Here is a 16200-nt window from a genome sequence, read left to right as displayed (position 1 = left end):
AATATTATAACTTAGTAATTTTATTTTATTTTAATTTTATTTATTTTACTTAATATTTATATTCTTTATTGCACTTGAACAATAGATACAGCGATTAGTTTAACAATTTGTTAGCACGGGAGGGCTTATCTCTAAAAGAGATCTCTTACAGTCAATCCAGTGTAGTTAGAGAGAAAATAATTAATTAGCGGGTAATCTACTGCAGGAAAGGTACAGGTAAAAATAATGTAAATAAAACAAACACACACAAATTGTAAATAAATAAATAACTAAATTTATACATACTCATATACATACATATATATATACCTAATAATTTATGTCTACGAACAAAGTAAAGGTATGGTATGGTACAAAATTTCGGGCTCGAACGTAACAAAAATTTTATGTTAATAATAATACCGTTTAAAAATATTAAAAATGTCAAAATATCGTTCCTTTCAACTTTTATGGTAGATTTATAATGAACGAATTGTTAAGCTTCATTCACTGGGCTGATTTTAGTGCGAAATTTAGTAAGAAAATTCGGAATTTCATTTTTTGGTAGACCCCCTATATTAGAATGGATACGAAACCAAAACGAGGCACTTATGACCTTGTACATCGATGATGGTGGCAGTGTTTTCATATAACGATAAGACACGTACGGCGGCGGTTAATATGTTTGTACTGTACCAAACGTGGGCTTCCAATGTTGGCATTTTATACATATCTAATATCGTGACTTTGTTCGTTTAGAAGTGAACTTGTGTTTTATTTTAATGTTTTTTTTTTACGCAACTTACAATGGTAAACAAGCTGACGTCCACCTGATGGAAAGTGGTAACCGTCGCCTATAGACATGAGCAGTACCATGGACATAACAGAGTATACTGTTTCGCCCATGATACCCCCCATGCGTTGCCATTCCTGAGGGCTCAGGTGTTATTCCTCTGTACCCTGTAAATTCACGCCATATCCCACCCTTCAAACCGAAACACAGCTTTGCAAACAAAATTGCTTTACGGTTGAAACACGAATGGGACAGAGGTAACCAAGCAAACGACTTTTGTACAAAGTCTCCCTATGGTAAATTTTATACTTTAGGATATCGAATTCATGTATTAATTCAGTCATGAATAATTCATACATGAATTTTTACAAAACATTTTACAGTAACAAAGCAGCGATGCTGAGTCAGTCTTGTGTTAAACCATTCACTGTCCGCTTGTGTATTTAATGCATACGGTTATGAGACGGGACTCTTGTTTGTATATTTGTATTATCTTACTACGGAACTTCAACTCTTCTCGTTTTCTAATCAGCTCCCCTAGACAAGTGGAAAGCGATTCTATTAGTAGAATCGTTATATATCGTGTTGATGTGCACTCGCATAAAAAAAAAAGAGACATCAGACGTTGTCTCATTTTTTTTTATTTTTTTTAATTACTATTTTTGTCACATAACATGTTTTTTTTTATAGATGACAATAGAATGGTAACCTCGCCTGCGCTGTCGGTATACACTAGCGGGGCACCAGTGAGAGATGATTGGTGAGAATGAAAAGGCAGGTCAGTTAGCCCATCGTGACGAATTCAACGATAAATTAATCACGATGGTTTCCAGGGGGAACTGTGTGGAGGTCAACTTGATAAAGTATATTGATCGCGACGGGGACTAACATCCCCATTACTAACAATCCGTTCCTCCACATGACATGTTAAGTAACAATCAATCGAGTTACCATAGTAAGTATGATGAGAACGCCACATCTTGTCCAAATATTTGCGTACCCACCTGACCACGGTGCGGGGCTACCCGTTCATGAGCCTGTTATCTATAATGCATGTAAACAGAATGTGTTACCACCTACTGCAGTGCTAGCAATTATATTATTGTAAACAAAGAAGGGATCTAATAAGCAGTATATGTGTAGCAAACACAAAAACTACATTCGCTAAATATGCTAGATTTCTTTTTTTTTACAATACAGGGAGCAAACGAGCATGCAGCTCACCTGATGGTAAGTGACTACCGCCGCCCATGATCACTCACAACTTAAATGGCATTGCAGGTGTGCTGGCGGCCTTTTAAAAAGGAATATGCTGTTTTCTTGAAGGTTATGACGTCGTATCGGTTCGGAAATACTGCTGCTGAAATTTGATTTTAAAGAATGGTTGTGCGCGGAAGAAAATGCCTTGAAAAACGCACGGTGGAAGACCGCCACTCGTCCAGATGGTTGGGAAGAAATTTTAGTTTAATTATTTTTTATTTATATACGAATAAAAAAAACAGATTATTGTCAGATTATATTATAATTTTGCCTACGAACCAAACCGCGAACACGTCAGCTAAGTATCGAAATATGAAACGGCGGAATGGAGACATAATTTTTTGCTGAAACAAGCCTCTCGTTCGTGCTAAAAAGTGTTATGCTGTCATTTGTCACGGCCGCCATAAATCATGGGGCTATGAAAACGTCACGTGTCATGACTTTGGACTTTGAAATGACCGGTTAATGTCGCTAAAAATGTTTGTGCGCGATATATTTTTTTTGATATGCAATATTTTTTGCTTGTGCGGACGAAGGGCTTCCTTCTAATTATGAACTTGTTAGTTGTTGATTATAATTAGCATAAATTAACATTAAAAAAAAAAGATTATCTTCAATAGTGATTAAATTAATATGAAATCGACAGAGGAGGCATTTTTATCGTTTATAAAAAGAATAACCATAATCGGTTTAGGTGAAAAACACTTGGCGAAAATGTCGCACAAAAGAGCGAATTGAAAACATATTCCAGTTTTAATCGTTTAATAAAATTAAATATGGATATATGAGTTTTTTTAAGCAACTTAGAATGGCAAACAAGCTGACGGTCCACCTGATGGAAAGTGGTAACCGTCGCCTATAGACATGAGCAGTACCGTGGACATAACAGAGTATACTGTCTCCCTTATGATACCCCCCAATCGTTGCTATTCTAAATTATTACAGTTATAAAATATTTTTAAATTTTATTACGATCGGTATATCCATTAGAACTTTAAGTGTGACAAATGGGGAGAAAGGGTTTGTCAGTACTGAGGACTGCCAGTCACATTGCTAGCAATATACCCTAACAGGTCAACTACCACGTGGTACCCCTGGAAACTATCGTGCTGAATTCCAGGTGTATTCATCACAACGGGATAACTCATCTGCCCTTTCAGGGGGAAAGGGATTGTTGGTAATGGGTTCTAATTGACCCATTGCTAGTAATACACTCTAACAGGTCGACCTCCACGTGATCGTCCCTGGAAACCATCGTGTTGAATTCCAGGTGTGTTCATAACGATGGGCTTACTGACCTGCCTTTTTATCTCATTTATCATCATTTACTGGTGCTTCGCCAGCATATACCGTTGATGCAGGTGATGTTACCACTCCATTGTCATCTATTAAAAAAAAAAAGAGTAACAAATAAACAAACTCATTTTAACATTTTTATTAGCGAGAGTTTTTATAATGTTTTAAATGTTTCGTTATTGTAAGTTTTAAAGCGTTCAGCAAACATTGATTTGGTTTTTATAAAGTGACATCTGGACCTCTCGGGAGCTTGTGATGAACTTTAGCAAATTATTCACGTCTATTAGAGAGGTTGTTGTATTGTACAGAGGCGGTCGCAAATTTGATTTTATTTTCTTATCAAATATCCAATATTAAGCTGCTATTCTAAGATACCTTCTGTTATAAGAAACGTTATAATGAAGATCTGGAGATTTTAGCCTAGACCATTCACATATTCAGAGAATATTTTGAAAATTAATTTCTAAAAATTATCCCAACCGAGAATCAAACTCATGAAGTACTCACTTATTGAAGATTATAATAAAGATGACGATATCTCTTACTTATTTTTTTTTAAATACTAATACTAATTATAAGTAATCTTCAAACGCACCACACCGAGGCAGCGTACCCAAGATTTTCTTTAATTCGGTTTGAAGGGTGGGATATGGCAGTAAATTTACAGGGTACAGAGGTATAACACCCTAGTCCTTAGGAATGGCACGGTATGGGAGATAATATGGGCGAAACAGTATATGTCTGTTATGTCTACAGTGCTATTCATGTCTATAGGCGACGGTTTCCATTTTCCAACAGATGGGCCGTCAGCTTGTTTGCCATTATAAGTTGTAATAACAAAAGAAAAAAAAATTCATCCATTCCAAATAATTAAATCATACATTTTTTAAATTATGATCAAATTACTCACAGCACATCCAGTTCTCTGTTTACACTTTTAAATGTTAACCTGTCATCCTTTACATTCCCCCCTAAAAAACTCGCCTTGAAAAAACCCATCATTGACAGTACGTTTTGCATTCCCTCAACTAATTCAAGCGGCTGTTAACTCAAACGATTTTAGTGGTTCTATCAACTTTCCACCTCATAAACGCCCCAGGGGACGCATTGATTGTCGACGCGGATTTCACAGAATTTGCATTTTATAATTAAAGAATTAGATTCGGCCTAAGAAAGCGGGGTCGAGACGAACGTTGCTAGTGCAGAGCTAGTGCCTGGGACATATAATAAATAGTGGGACATGTTTATTTATTTATTTATATAGGCCTTATTATATCATTTATAAAAATATATTTTAATGAGAAGTTAATTAAAAGGCTTCCTTATCCCTAAGCTATCTCTTCCAGACATCCTTTGGGTAGAGGACATTGAAAAAAAGACAAAGTGTAGGTATCGCGCTATAATATATATAAACAAATATATACATAAATATACATATACAACAGAAGAGAATTAAGGTGAAAGATGAAGAAAGAACGTAGGAAAATGGTATTAAAGGGAGAGATAGTAGGACTTAACAGAGATTTTAAAGCTAGTGTGAGTTTGAGCGCATCGAATAAAGACAGGTAGTGAAATTTAAAGGTGGACTGCCTGGATATATGTTTGTTCTTTCTTAATGTTATAACTGCAAAATCACTTTTGTATTGTACAAATATTTTTCTGTCTTGAAAAAGAAAATTCTGTGAATTTACGAATTACATCAGATCGAAATTAATGAAACATTTTGGATTTGTGGCATAGAGATAGTATGAAGTTGATGAATGGGCATGAACTAGATGATATTATTAAATATTTCATATGTCGTGGATGTCACTAACAGACATTCTTAATTCTCAAATTGTATAATATTATGGTATATACTTGGACAATTAAACTCAGTGTTTAGTTCTCCAGTAACATTTAGGATCATAATCTAACTCATCCAGCTCGGATAAGAATTTGGGCAGCTTTATCTCAATTTTCCTGACTACGAGTCAAAACGGAGGTATCTTACCGCCGTGTTTCGGAGGTACGCATGCATATATTTATAGACACATATTACTTAGAGAGAGAAACGCCTTTTTCCTACGAGACTGATAAAACAAATCGTTGCCAGCTTCATCTGAACATGCGTCATTTGTTTCCTCAAGTTTCACAGATAAATTTCATGCAACTGCATTATTTATATTGGCTATTAATCTACGTTTCATTGGTATATTATTTACAATTAAAATAATATTTAAGTAAATACAGGGGAAAATAGAAATTATTATTATATTTAGAACTAACAGATTTTTTCATCGTGCCTCCCACCAAATTGTTTATACTCCTCTCTAAGGTCGCCATTGTTTTCTCATTGTGATTATTTCTTGTAATTGTTTATATTTATAATAAGTTTACTATTGTAGTCTTTTGAAGGAAACAATAAAGAGTATCTATCTATCTATCTATTATGGAACGTATAACTAAGAATTATTACTATAATATTATAACTAAGATGTAAATTAAAAAGGAACATATAAGAGTAAAAATTTTGTTAATTAAAAGTAAAAAAGTTGTTGAACCCTACATATTATTTCAACAGTTGAACGCGTCGTATTATTGTAGGGGTTTTAAAATTTTTTGTCATTTTTGATACTCATCATCATCAAATCAGCTGTTAACTGACCACTGCTGAATGTAGGCCTCACCTATAAGGAGGGCTTTACCAGCAGTTACTTTTACTATTAGTAATAATTTAAGAAGGACGTAGCTGTCTATCTCTCGACCATTTAGTTTATTTAGTTGCCTCTTACGACACCACACAAGAAAGGAAGAGGTAGCCTATTCTATGTCGTGGCCATATGGAATTTTTCGACTTATGTGTCTTTAATTAAAATCTAATTCAGTTTTACTAGTAAAACACTCCCATCAAAGAGTGCCAACAATTCTGATTTCAACTTGTATTTTATATAAAACATAGATCTTTCGGTTTTGAATTTTTTTTTAACGGGTGATAATGGAATGGTAACTCCGCCTGCGCTATCGGGATACGCTGGCGGGGCACCAGTGAAAGATGATAGGTGAGGATGAAGCAGGTCAGTTGGCCCATCGTGACGAATTCAACAAGAATTGTTCACGATCGTTTCCAGGGGGAACCACGTGAAGGTCGACCTAATACGGCATATTGCTAGCAATGGGACTGTCGAACTACATTGCTAACAATCCCTTTTCCTCCTTTTGAAATTATTTATAAGGACTTCTAAATACATTATCTGAACGATTATCAAGTTAGATATATTATAAATAGTTTTTAAATAGGAACGCTTGTCCCAAACTAACGTCTCAATGGCGAACGTTCCAGGCAATACTTGAAGCTTCGACAACACTATCCCCTCAAGCTTTATTTATATTGCTGCTTCGAGAGTTACATTTTAATGACGTTTCTTTCTTATCTCTCGTGGTTCCAGATTTTTACGGGTTAACATTTAAGGTATTAATGGGTCATTTGGTATTGTAATGTAATTGTGTTATGTAATTTTCATAGTAGTCAAACAAAGAAGTTTAAAAGTCTTTTTGTAAAATACTTTGACACAGAAAATATGAACACAAATTATTTATCCTGTGTAACAATAATTCGCTACTTACAATTTATTCTAAGAATAACAAAATAACGAAGGATATACGCCTTACAATTTTAAGTGGAATGGAAAAATATATAAATAATTCACAAGGATGATTCACATTGACGTAATTCATCGAAATAGTGACAATACTTTCATTTATTAAAGTTGTCATAATTTGACGGTTCGTTGAAAGTTGGTAATTTCTTAGCAATTATTTAAAAGCCCATAATAAAATATGTATCGAATACTTAATATATTATTTAATTTAGAATTACAAATGATCAGTGTATTGCGCACGTACAAAAACTAATGACAGTGAAAAATAATAGTTCGTAAATAAACGTGATAAAATGTCAAATGCTCCAAAAATATATTTTATTTAAGACTGTATCTTAACAAAATACACTTATAAATGAAGAGACGTTTTGTAGACGTCGAGACAAATGTGTATATGCAGAGTTTGCTTAGTAACAAGTAGTAGAAAAATTTGGTATTGAGGAACCGTTATAGATAGATTCAATATGTATATGTTACCAAATTCATATATGTATATGTTACTATGTTTGTAATTTCTACAGCACTGAAGGCTGCAAAAATGTACTAAACGTAAATAACCTTACTTATCTTGAAAAACATTTCCTGAAGAGATCGAAACAATTGTTGTAAACAACAAACATGGTAAGTTCATAAAATTTCAATTTTGTGTGCAATGATGTCTATATACATTATAAGAAATTGTTAAAAGTGAACATAAGTTTTAAAAATAATATTGTTTCAATCTATTCATAATAATCCGACATAACTGCATAATATATTTATAAAAAAAAGAGGATTGACAACATTCTCCTTTTGAATGTCGCTTAAAAATTTATCGCGCGATCGTGTAATCCGTTCCGTTTGAACTAGACCGCAGACACTTTCCGCAATATCGTCATCGCATTTATGGAGACAATCTAATCCCATCACCCCTACCTCGGATGTGTCTCGCAATATATCAAGATTTATTATTTAAAACGAAACGCATATGAATAGTTGGGAAGCCCCCGTGGGGCGCGCTCCGTCGTGCGCCGTTGAGCAATGGCGTATTTTGAGTCTTAATATTTTATAGCTTACGCTTCATATAGTTTGTCGTGATAAATTTTCTCAGTGTGCATTACGTATTAGACGTGTCAAAGTAAAAAGGTTTGCTATTAATGTAACAGCAATGTTTTATGTCTGCATAATACATTATATCTCAGAGCTATGTGGGGTTATTAGAGTATTAGCTTTTACATGCGACATCGTTTACATAACCAGGATGTTGCCGTGTCATTCCGACATAGAATAGGTCACCTCTCCTTTTCCCATAGGTGTCGTAAGAGGCGACTAAAGGGTTTTACTGGACAAAGGACGGTCAGCAGCGTTCCTCTTAAAATATTACCAAAACCTAACTATCAATCTGCCGGGGGGTAAGGGATTAGCAATGGAGTTCGACATTGCTAGCAATATGCCCTATCAGGTCGATCTCCACGTGGTTCCCCCTGGAAACCATCGTGAACAATTCTTGTTGAATTCGTCACGATGGGCTAAAACTGACCTGCTTCATCCTCATCTATCATCCTTCATTGGTGCCCCGCCGGTGTATACCAATAGCGCGGGTGGGGCTTACCAATCCATTATCAAACATTAAAAAAAAACTGTCAATCGGCCTACTAAGCGTGAAAACTACTGGCAGAACCCCCCAATGGGGAGGACTATGTTCAGCAGTGGACAGTTAACGGCTGATTAGTTTCGTTTGCGTTACTGGGATATGTTTACTGTTGGGATAAAAGGTAGACTATATTCCTTCTCCATTCCATATAATATATACTGGGTACAGAGGAATAACACCTGAGTCCTCAGGAATGGCAACGCATGGGGGGTATCATGGGCGAAACAGTATACTCTGTTATGTCCATGGTACTGCTCATGTCTACAGGCGATGGTTACCACTTTCCATCAGGTGGACCGTTAGATTATTTGTCATTCTAACTTGTATAAAAAAAAGAATACATACCTTTTTACAGTGATTAAAGATTTTACAGAAGAATACATAACTCATTAAAGCGTTAAGAGGTAATAAACAAATAAATTTTCACATTTATAATATTAGTAGAAATACATGCGGTGTTTTTTCTATATAAATATTGAAAACGTAAATAAATTGATAGTTCATTTGATAGAAGCTGTCGATGCGCATATAATTCTATAGAGACACGAATGCTGTTCATGACCCATGTACAGGGCTGTGTATAATCATTTAAAGCGTTGCCATTATTGAGAACTAAGAAATTATGCTTTCATACTAAGGTATGGAATTATATGTAATTGAGTTCCAGAATCCCGCTCTTCAAATCCAAATACAGCCATGCGAGTATAATTTGACACAAAATATACGATCGGTACCAAAGCGGTCGTTTTTTTGTACAAAGACTGCTGTTGGTAAACAATTTATGAAGCAAGGATGCATTTTCAATATTAACAAGTTTTACAATATAATTAACTTACAACGTACAATTCCTATAGCGTTCTAATAGTAGTTCAATAATATTGTTAACATGATGCAGGTTCGAATTCGTTATTGACTTGCAGCAAAATGTGGTAGTTTCAAAATTCTGATTCCTTCACCCGTGATGTTGATTTGTTCATAAGTCAGCGGATCATATTGATAATGTTGCTTAATATTAACATAATCATCGTCATCGTCGTACTGCTAGATATGGATATATGGTATATCCGGCTCGAAGGACCAATACTAGTAAAATTTGTCGAGTTAAATTCTGGACATATATGGATTAAACGTTATTAGGCTATATATTTGGTATAAAAGGTTAAATAGAATTAAAAATAGATACGTATTTACTTGTGGTATATTACCTTACTAATATTATAAATGTTAAAAATGTGTTTTCAAGAAATGGGAATTATCGCAATCGTTCAGGTAAACTATAATAAGTTACCTGAGTTATTTTGACGTTGCAATCAAGTTACACTGCACGTAGTTACGAATGGACTGATGTAGGGCTATCATTCTTTTAGTTCCACACAATTTGTGCGACGTGAGACAATGAGTGGGTAGAAAAAAAATTTCTGCCTTGGAAGCTCAGGTAAATTATCACAGTTTACCTAAACGATGGCGTTATTTTCCGTCTCTTATAAACCATAATTGCCGTGTAGGTCCCAGCATAGAATTTCCACCGCTTCCTTTCACTTGGATGTCATAAGGAATACTAAGGGAGCTCATAGTCGAGGAATGGGCAGGAGTGTCCCTCGTAAGACATCACCAAAAGTCCAACTGCTGTTGCCAACTTGTCGGCTAAGCGTGCCAACTATTGTCAAAACCCCCCTTAAGGAGGAGGCTATGTCCAGCAGTGGGCAGTTTTTTTCTTTTGATGGGGGATAATGGAATGGTAACCCCGCCTGCGCTAATGGGATACGCTGGCGGGGCACCAGTGAAGGGTGATCGATGACAATGAAAACAGGCCAGTTAGCCCATCATAATGAATCCATCAAGAATTAACCATGATAGTTTCCAGGGAGAACCGCGAGGAGGTCGACCTGGTTGGGTATATTGCTTGCAATGGGATTTTTAATCTTCATTACTAACAATCCCTTTCCCCCCAAAGTAGTGGGCAGTTAACGACTGATACAAAAATAAACCATAAGACCTTTTTATAACATTGGATAGATAGAATTATAAGCTGCGAGGATAATCATGGTATAAAAAGAATAACATATTACGCGCAATGGTACATCAAATATGTAAATACTCTGCCGAAATATACAATACACATACAAAACATCCGCTTTACATCCTTGTTACTGTTACTTCCCACCTTAATTTGCACAAAAACCAAATTTTTCGCGAAATGTCTACAAAATTAATTAACCAAACAAACAAATTAACAAAAGAAAACAGATTTGCCCGCTCTGTTCTGTGGGTTACGGACGTAAGATGTTTATTTTTGAGAAAACATTGTTTGGGTCCCATGGCGTTTATGTCTGTATTGTTAGAGTTTTAAACCTCAAAAGGTGAAAATTAAATTCTTATAGGATCATCCCGTTGTCTGTCTGTCATCCTATCTATATTTATTTGTGTATATTTATATATGTATTATTTATTGTGTATAGATATACATTATTAGTTGTTGTTTTCTTTACCTATCCCATAATGAAGTACCGCGTTCGATTCGCTGTTCATCCCAAAGGTTAATTGGTAGAGAATGCTACTAGCATTAAATCCACCTTTTGTACTATATTTTCTTTTGTTCCAAAAGTTATTTGAATAAAAAAAAATATGCTACTTAAAATAGCAAACAAACTGACGGCCCACCTGTTGGAAAGTGGTAACTGTCGCCTATGTTATGTCCCCATAGACGTAACAGAGTCTACTGTGTTACCCATGATACCCTTCTTTGTCATTCCTGAGAATCAAGGTGTTATGCCTCTGTGTCATGTAATTTTATTGCCATCAAACCGAAAGTTGTGTTTACATGGCTATATAAACACTGCTTCACGGCAGAAACACGAATGGGACAGAGTTGCCCGAGCTGACGAATTTTATATAAAGTGTTCCTCTGATATGGTTTTTATATATCATCATCATCTTCCTACCCTTATCCCAATCATTTGGGGTCAGTGTAATATGATTTTATCCATATTACAAAAAGATTCGGTTTTTAGTTTTACGACCGGTCACCTGCCTGATGTCAACCCTCTTTAGGAACGCATTTGTTGGTGGTTTCCGCCACCTACGGTATGGAGGAAAGGATTGAGGAAAAATGGAAGAGAACGTTGGAAAAGCGTAAAGGAAATTGGTGAATGAGGGGAATAAGGGACTTATGTGGGAAAGGAAAGGGGGGCGGACATTGCAGTTGCGGAAAGGACTGGGACACTGCAGCGGCCCGGGAGGTCGGGGTCACATACCCGTATGCCCTTATTCTAGAATCGGGCAGATTTCTAGAGAAGAACAACCCTGGTCTTTATATATACTTATATACATTTTAATAGTTCCATAAAAATAATATGTTTGTACTTGAATACCATAAAAAGTTATGAAGCGTCAAATATGTATTTTAATTCACAGTAGTTGGCATGCTATCAAAACCTATGGAGTATTATACGATTGTTCTAGAAACAGAAATCTGAAATCTTGGCGTGAAGAAATATCTTATTATTAAGTACTAGTTGTATCCCGTGGCTTCGCTCGCATAAATCAGTACATAAATTTTTTTTTATTCAACTTAGAATGGCAAACAAGCTGACGGCCCACCTGATGGAAAGTGGTAACCGTCGCCTACAGACATGAGCAATACCGTGAACATAACAGAGTATACTGTTTCGCCCATGATACCCCCCATGCGTTGCCATTCCTGAGGACCCAGCTGTTATTCCTCTGTACCCAGTAAATTCACGCCATATCCCACCCTTCAAACCGAAACACAGCATAATAAATTGCCCTATATACTAATTAAGGATATAACCAATCAATATACCATATTTTATTTAAATCCGTTCATTAGTTTTTGCGTGAAAGAGTAACAAATATCCATTCATTATTACAAGCTTTGACATTTATAATACCTATACGTTTTAACCAATAGTTCTTTCTCATAAACGGAATATATTTACTGACGAGATAAAAGTACCCTTCTTAGCCTTCTACATATAATATAGTACCTGTTTATCAAATTTTATAGTAATTAGTGAATTCATTAACACGTTATAAAATAACAAACACCTAATAACCATGTAACGCGAAAGTCTAAAAATGCCTAGGCCATTTCCAATACCTTCCATAGGGGGGAAAGGGATTGTTAGTAATGGAGACTGAGAATCTCATTGCTAGTAATTGACCCAACCAGATTGAACTTCTCGTGGTTCCCCCTGGAAACTATCATGGTTAATTCCTAATGAATTCATTATGATGGGCTAAGTGGCCTGTTTTCATTCTCATCTATCACCCTTCACTGGTGCTCCGCCAGCGTATCCCGTTAGCGCAGGCGGGGTTACCATAACATGTTCACCCTTAAAAAAAAATACCTTCCATAGTGTACAACACCAAAGCAAAGTAAACCAAGTAAGTTTTTCGCATCCATTTGTTTCCAGCTATCTTCTTAATATCATCGATCCATCTGGAAGTAGAGATGAAGCCCCACGTTTTATCGTTCGTTACGCGGCCTCTAATCCGAGACTATTTTTCTTTACCTACCAGCGCTGACTCGATGAATATGGCTGGCTCTTTGGAACTTCAGCTTTTTTAGACTTAGAAGGTAATCCTATAGTGGCGGTCAGCAATTTTACAGCTTGTATGATGGTAAATAGTTACCGTAGCTTACTTATTATTCATTAGTATTCCTCCATCTAAAGGTTTTTTTTTGATGGGTGAAAGTTTTTTTTTATACAACTTAGAATGGCAAACAAGCTGAAGGCCCACCTAATGGAAAGTGGTAACCGTAGCCTATAGACAGGAGCAGTACCATGGACATAACAGAATATACTGTTTCGCCCATGATACCCCCCATGCGTTGCCATTCCTGAGGACTCAGGTGTTATTCCTCCGTACCCAGTAAATTTACGCCATATCCCACCCTTCAAACTGAAACATAGCCATGCAAACATAACTGCTTTACGGTTGAAACAGGAATGGGACAGAGGTATCGAAGCAATCGGCTTTTGTACAAAGTCTCCCTCTGATGAATGGAAGTGGAATGGAAAGAAAGTGGAATGGAATACCCCGCCTGCGCTAACGGAATACGCTGGCGGAGTACCAGTGAAGGGTGATCGATGAGAATGAAAACAGGCCAGTCAGCCCATCATGATGAATTCATCAGGAATTAACCATAATAGTTTCCAGGGAGAACCGCGAGGAGGTCGACCTGGTTGGGTATATTGCTAGTAATGGGATTCTCAGTCTCCATTACTAACAATCCCTTTACCCTCTTCATCTAAAGGTTGCCTCGAAAAGATCGTTTTTAACAATAAGACTGTCCATTGTTTCCTGAGTGTGATCATTTCTTGTAATTGTTTGTATTTATAATAAGTTGAGTACTTTAATGTTTTGGGGTAAAGAATAAAGAATATCTGTCTATCTATCTATTTATCTTATAGTTGATTTAAAAATCAATGATATATGTACCAGGTCGACTTAGAAGGAACTTTTTCAACCAATTAAAAAAAAAAGGGTCCTTAAAAAAGCTGATAAAACCCTAACAGCTTTGCTTCAGTTTGAGATTCATATTGTCGTGGGTTTAGTCGCTATATTTTATTTCTGCGGAGAAAAATCCTGCTTACATAGAATTTGAAGTTAAAATGTGTACTTATCAGCAAAAAATACCATAAACTCCCTCACTCAAATTTAACGAGGTGACGACTCGGGAGTGAAAGTATGGGGTTATAATGATACCCGTAGGGATTTATAGACCATAAGCATAGTCACCCCCGTATTAGGGGATGATTTTGCGCATTGAATACAAATGGGTGTAATGTAATTTTTCGATTTAATTCACGACCGTATAATAGAATAAATTTTTAATTAACTTTGTTATTTACTGAATGGTCAGTATTTTAAATGTGGATCTAAGTTTGTTTGTTTGTTAGATCTAGAGGTTTAATCGCTTAACCAATTGTCATGAAATTTGGTATACCCGTTGTATTTGAGGTGAAGAAATATATAACTATTTTAGGGTTTTGTACCTCCAAATGAAAAACGGAACCCTTATACACTTTGTTCTCCGTCCGTCAGTCTGTTAAGACCCTTTTAGGAACGCGTGGAGGTATTAAGTTTAAATTAATATTATATACTCAGGCCAGCAATCTCTTAAAGCAGTGAAAAACACAAGCTTCTAAATCGATGCAATTAAAAGATGCGGCCGTTTATGTTCCATTTATATATAATATATTGCAGATTTTGACAATCAAAATCTATAGGGTACTTCCCGTTGAACTAGAACCATGAAATTTAGCAAGAAGCAATGTCATGTAGTACAAGTAAAAGGGAAAATCCGAAAATCGTAAATTTGTAGTCATTTCACAAAAAAAAATTATGATTTTGTACAGAACCCCTTGTTGCGCAAAAACGACTTGCACTTGACCGACTTTTTTATTATAGTCAATCAATATAAATCGCGGTCTCGAAGACGAGGTTACAGGTAAAATCTTTAGTAGTTTTATAAAAATGCATGAGAAGAAAAACCGTTGTCCAGATATAAATAAAACAAATGGACAAAATAGAATCTATTAAATAGTACTTATGCCTGTTTGAGAATAAGACATTTTTTTTTATGTACTTAGAATGGCAAACAAGCTGATGGCGCACCTGATGAAAAAACGTAACTGTCGCCTATAGACATAAGCAGTACCATGGACATAACAGAGTATACTGTTTCGCCCATGATACTCCCCATGCGTTGCCGTTCCTGAGGACTCAGGTGTTATTCCTCTGTACCCTGTAAATTCACGCCATATCTTACCCTTCAAACTGAAACACAGGCATGCAAACATCATATTTACATTACATTCACGGTTGAAACACGAATGGGACAGAGGTGTCCAAGCAAACGGATTTTGTACAAAGTCTCCCACTGGTCCCGATCAGCATGAGAGTTGGCATATACATGTTTTGTTTTTTTTTTTCATAAATACAAATAATAATTTCTTGCGATCTACTTCATCGTTACACTTCACTAGATAGCATCTCAGTACTTATATAAAATTTCGTACCGTTCAACAGATTGGAAAAAATCATATTGACGGGGTTTTTTTACATAAAGATGTAAATAAACATACTCGTAGATAGGAAAACGTCTACCGGATTTTGTTAGTAAAATATCAAAATAAAAATTAACTTATTTCTTTTTTACACACAAGTTTTATAATATTGTTCTATTCTATGCCGGGACCACACGGGAAAGTCTCCCTTTGGTAAACTTTTATATCAATAATCTTTCTCTTAAGAAGAGAAGTCTATACCCAGCGGTAAATTCATAAACTTAGAAGCCTGACATCAATTTTACGGGAAGGGGGAAAGGGATTGTTAGTAATGAGGCCCAATATCTCCATTACTAGCAATATACTCTCTCAGGTCGACCTCCATCCGCGATTCCCCCTGGAAACCATCATTGTTAATTCTTGTCGAATTCATCATGGTGGACCAACTGATCTGCATTCATTTTCACCTATCATCTTTCACTGGTGTTTCCTTGGTGTATACTGATAGCGCGGGTTTGGTTACCATTCCATTTTCACCCATTAAAAAATACACCGATTTTA

At 35.8% G+C, this 16200-nt stretch overlaps 1 protein-coding gene across 1 annotated transcript in view; it reads left to right on the top strand.

The window, feature by feature from the left end:
• Window positions 1-16200, top strand: part of LOC113523390 (tumor suppressor candidate 3) — a 558159-nt gene that overhangs the window by 131138 nt on the left and 410821 nt on the right. The gene's annotated exons all lie outside the window — the stretch shown is intronic.

This window comes from Galleria mellonella, unplaced genomic scaffold (assembly GCF_026898425.1).
Source record: "Galleria mellonella isolate WM207_F2 unplaced genomic scaffold, CSIRO_AGI_GalMel_v1 utg270, whole genome shotgun sequence".
In the NCBI taxonomy this organism is placed as follows: Eukaryota; Metazoa; Arthropoda; class Insecta; order Lepidoptera; family Pyralidae; genus Galleria; species Galleria mellonella.
This window is presented reverse-complemented; position numbering and strand designations above follow the sequence as displayed.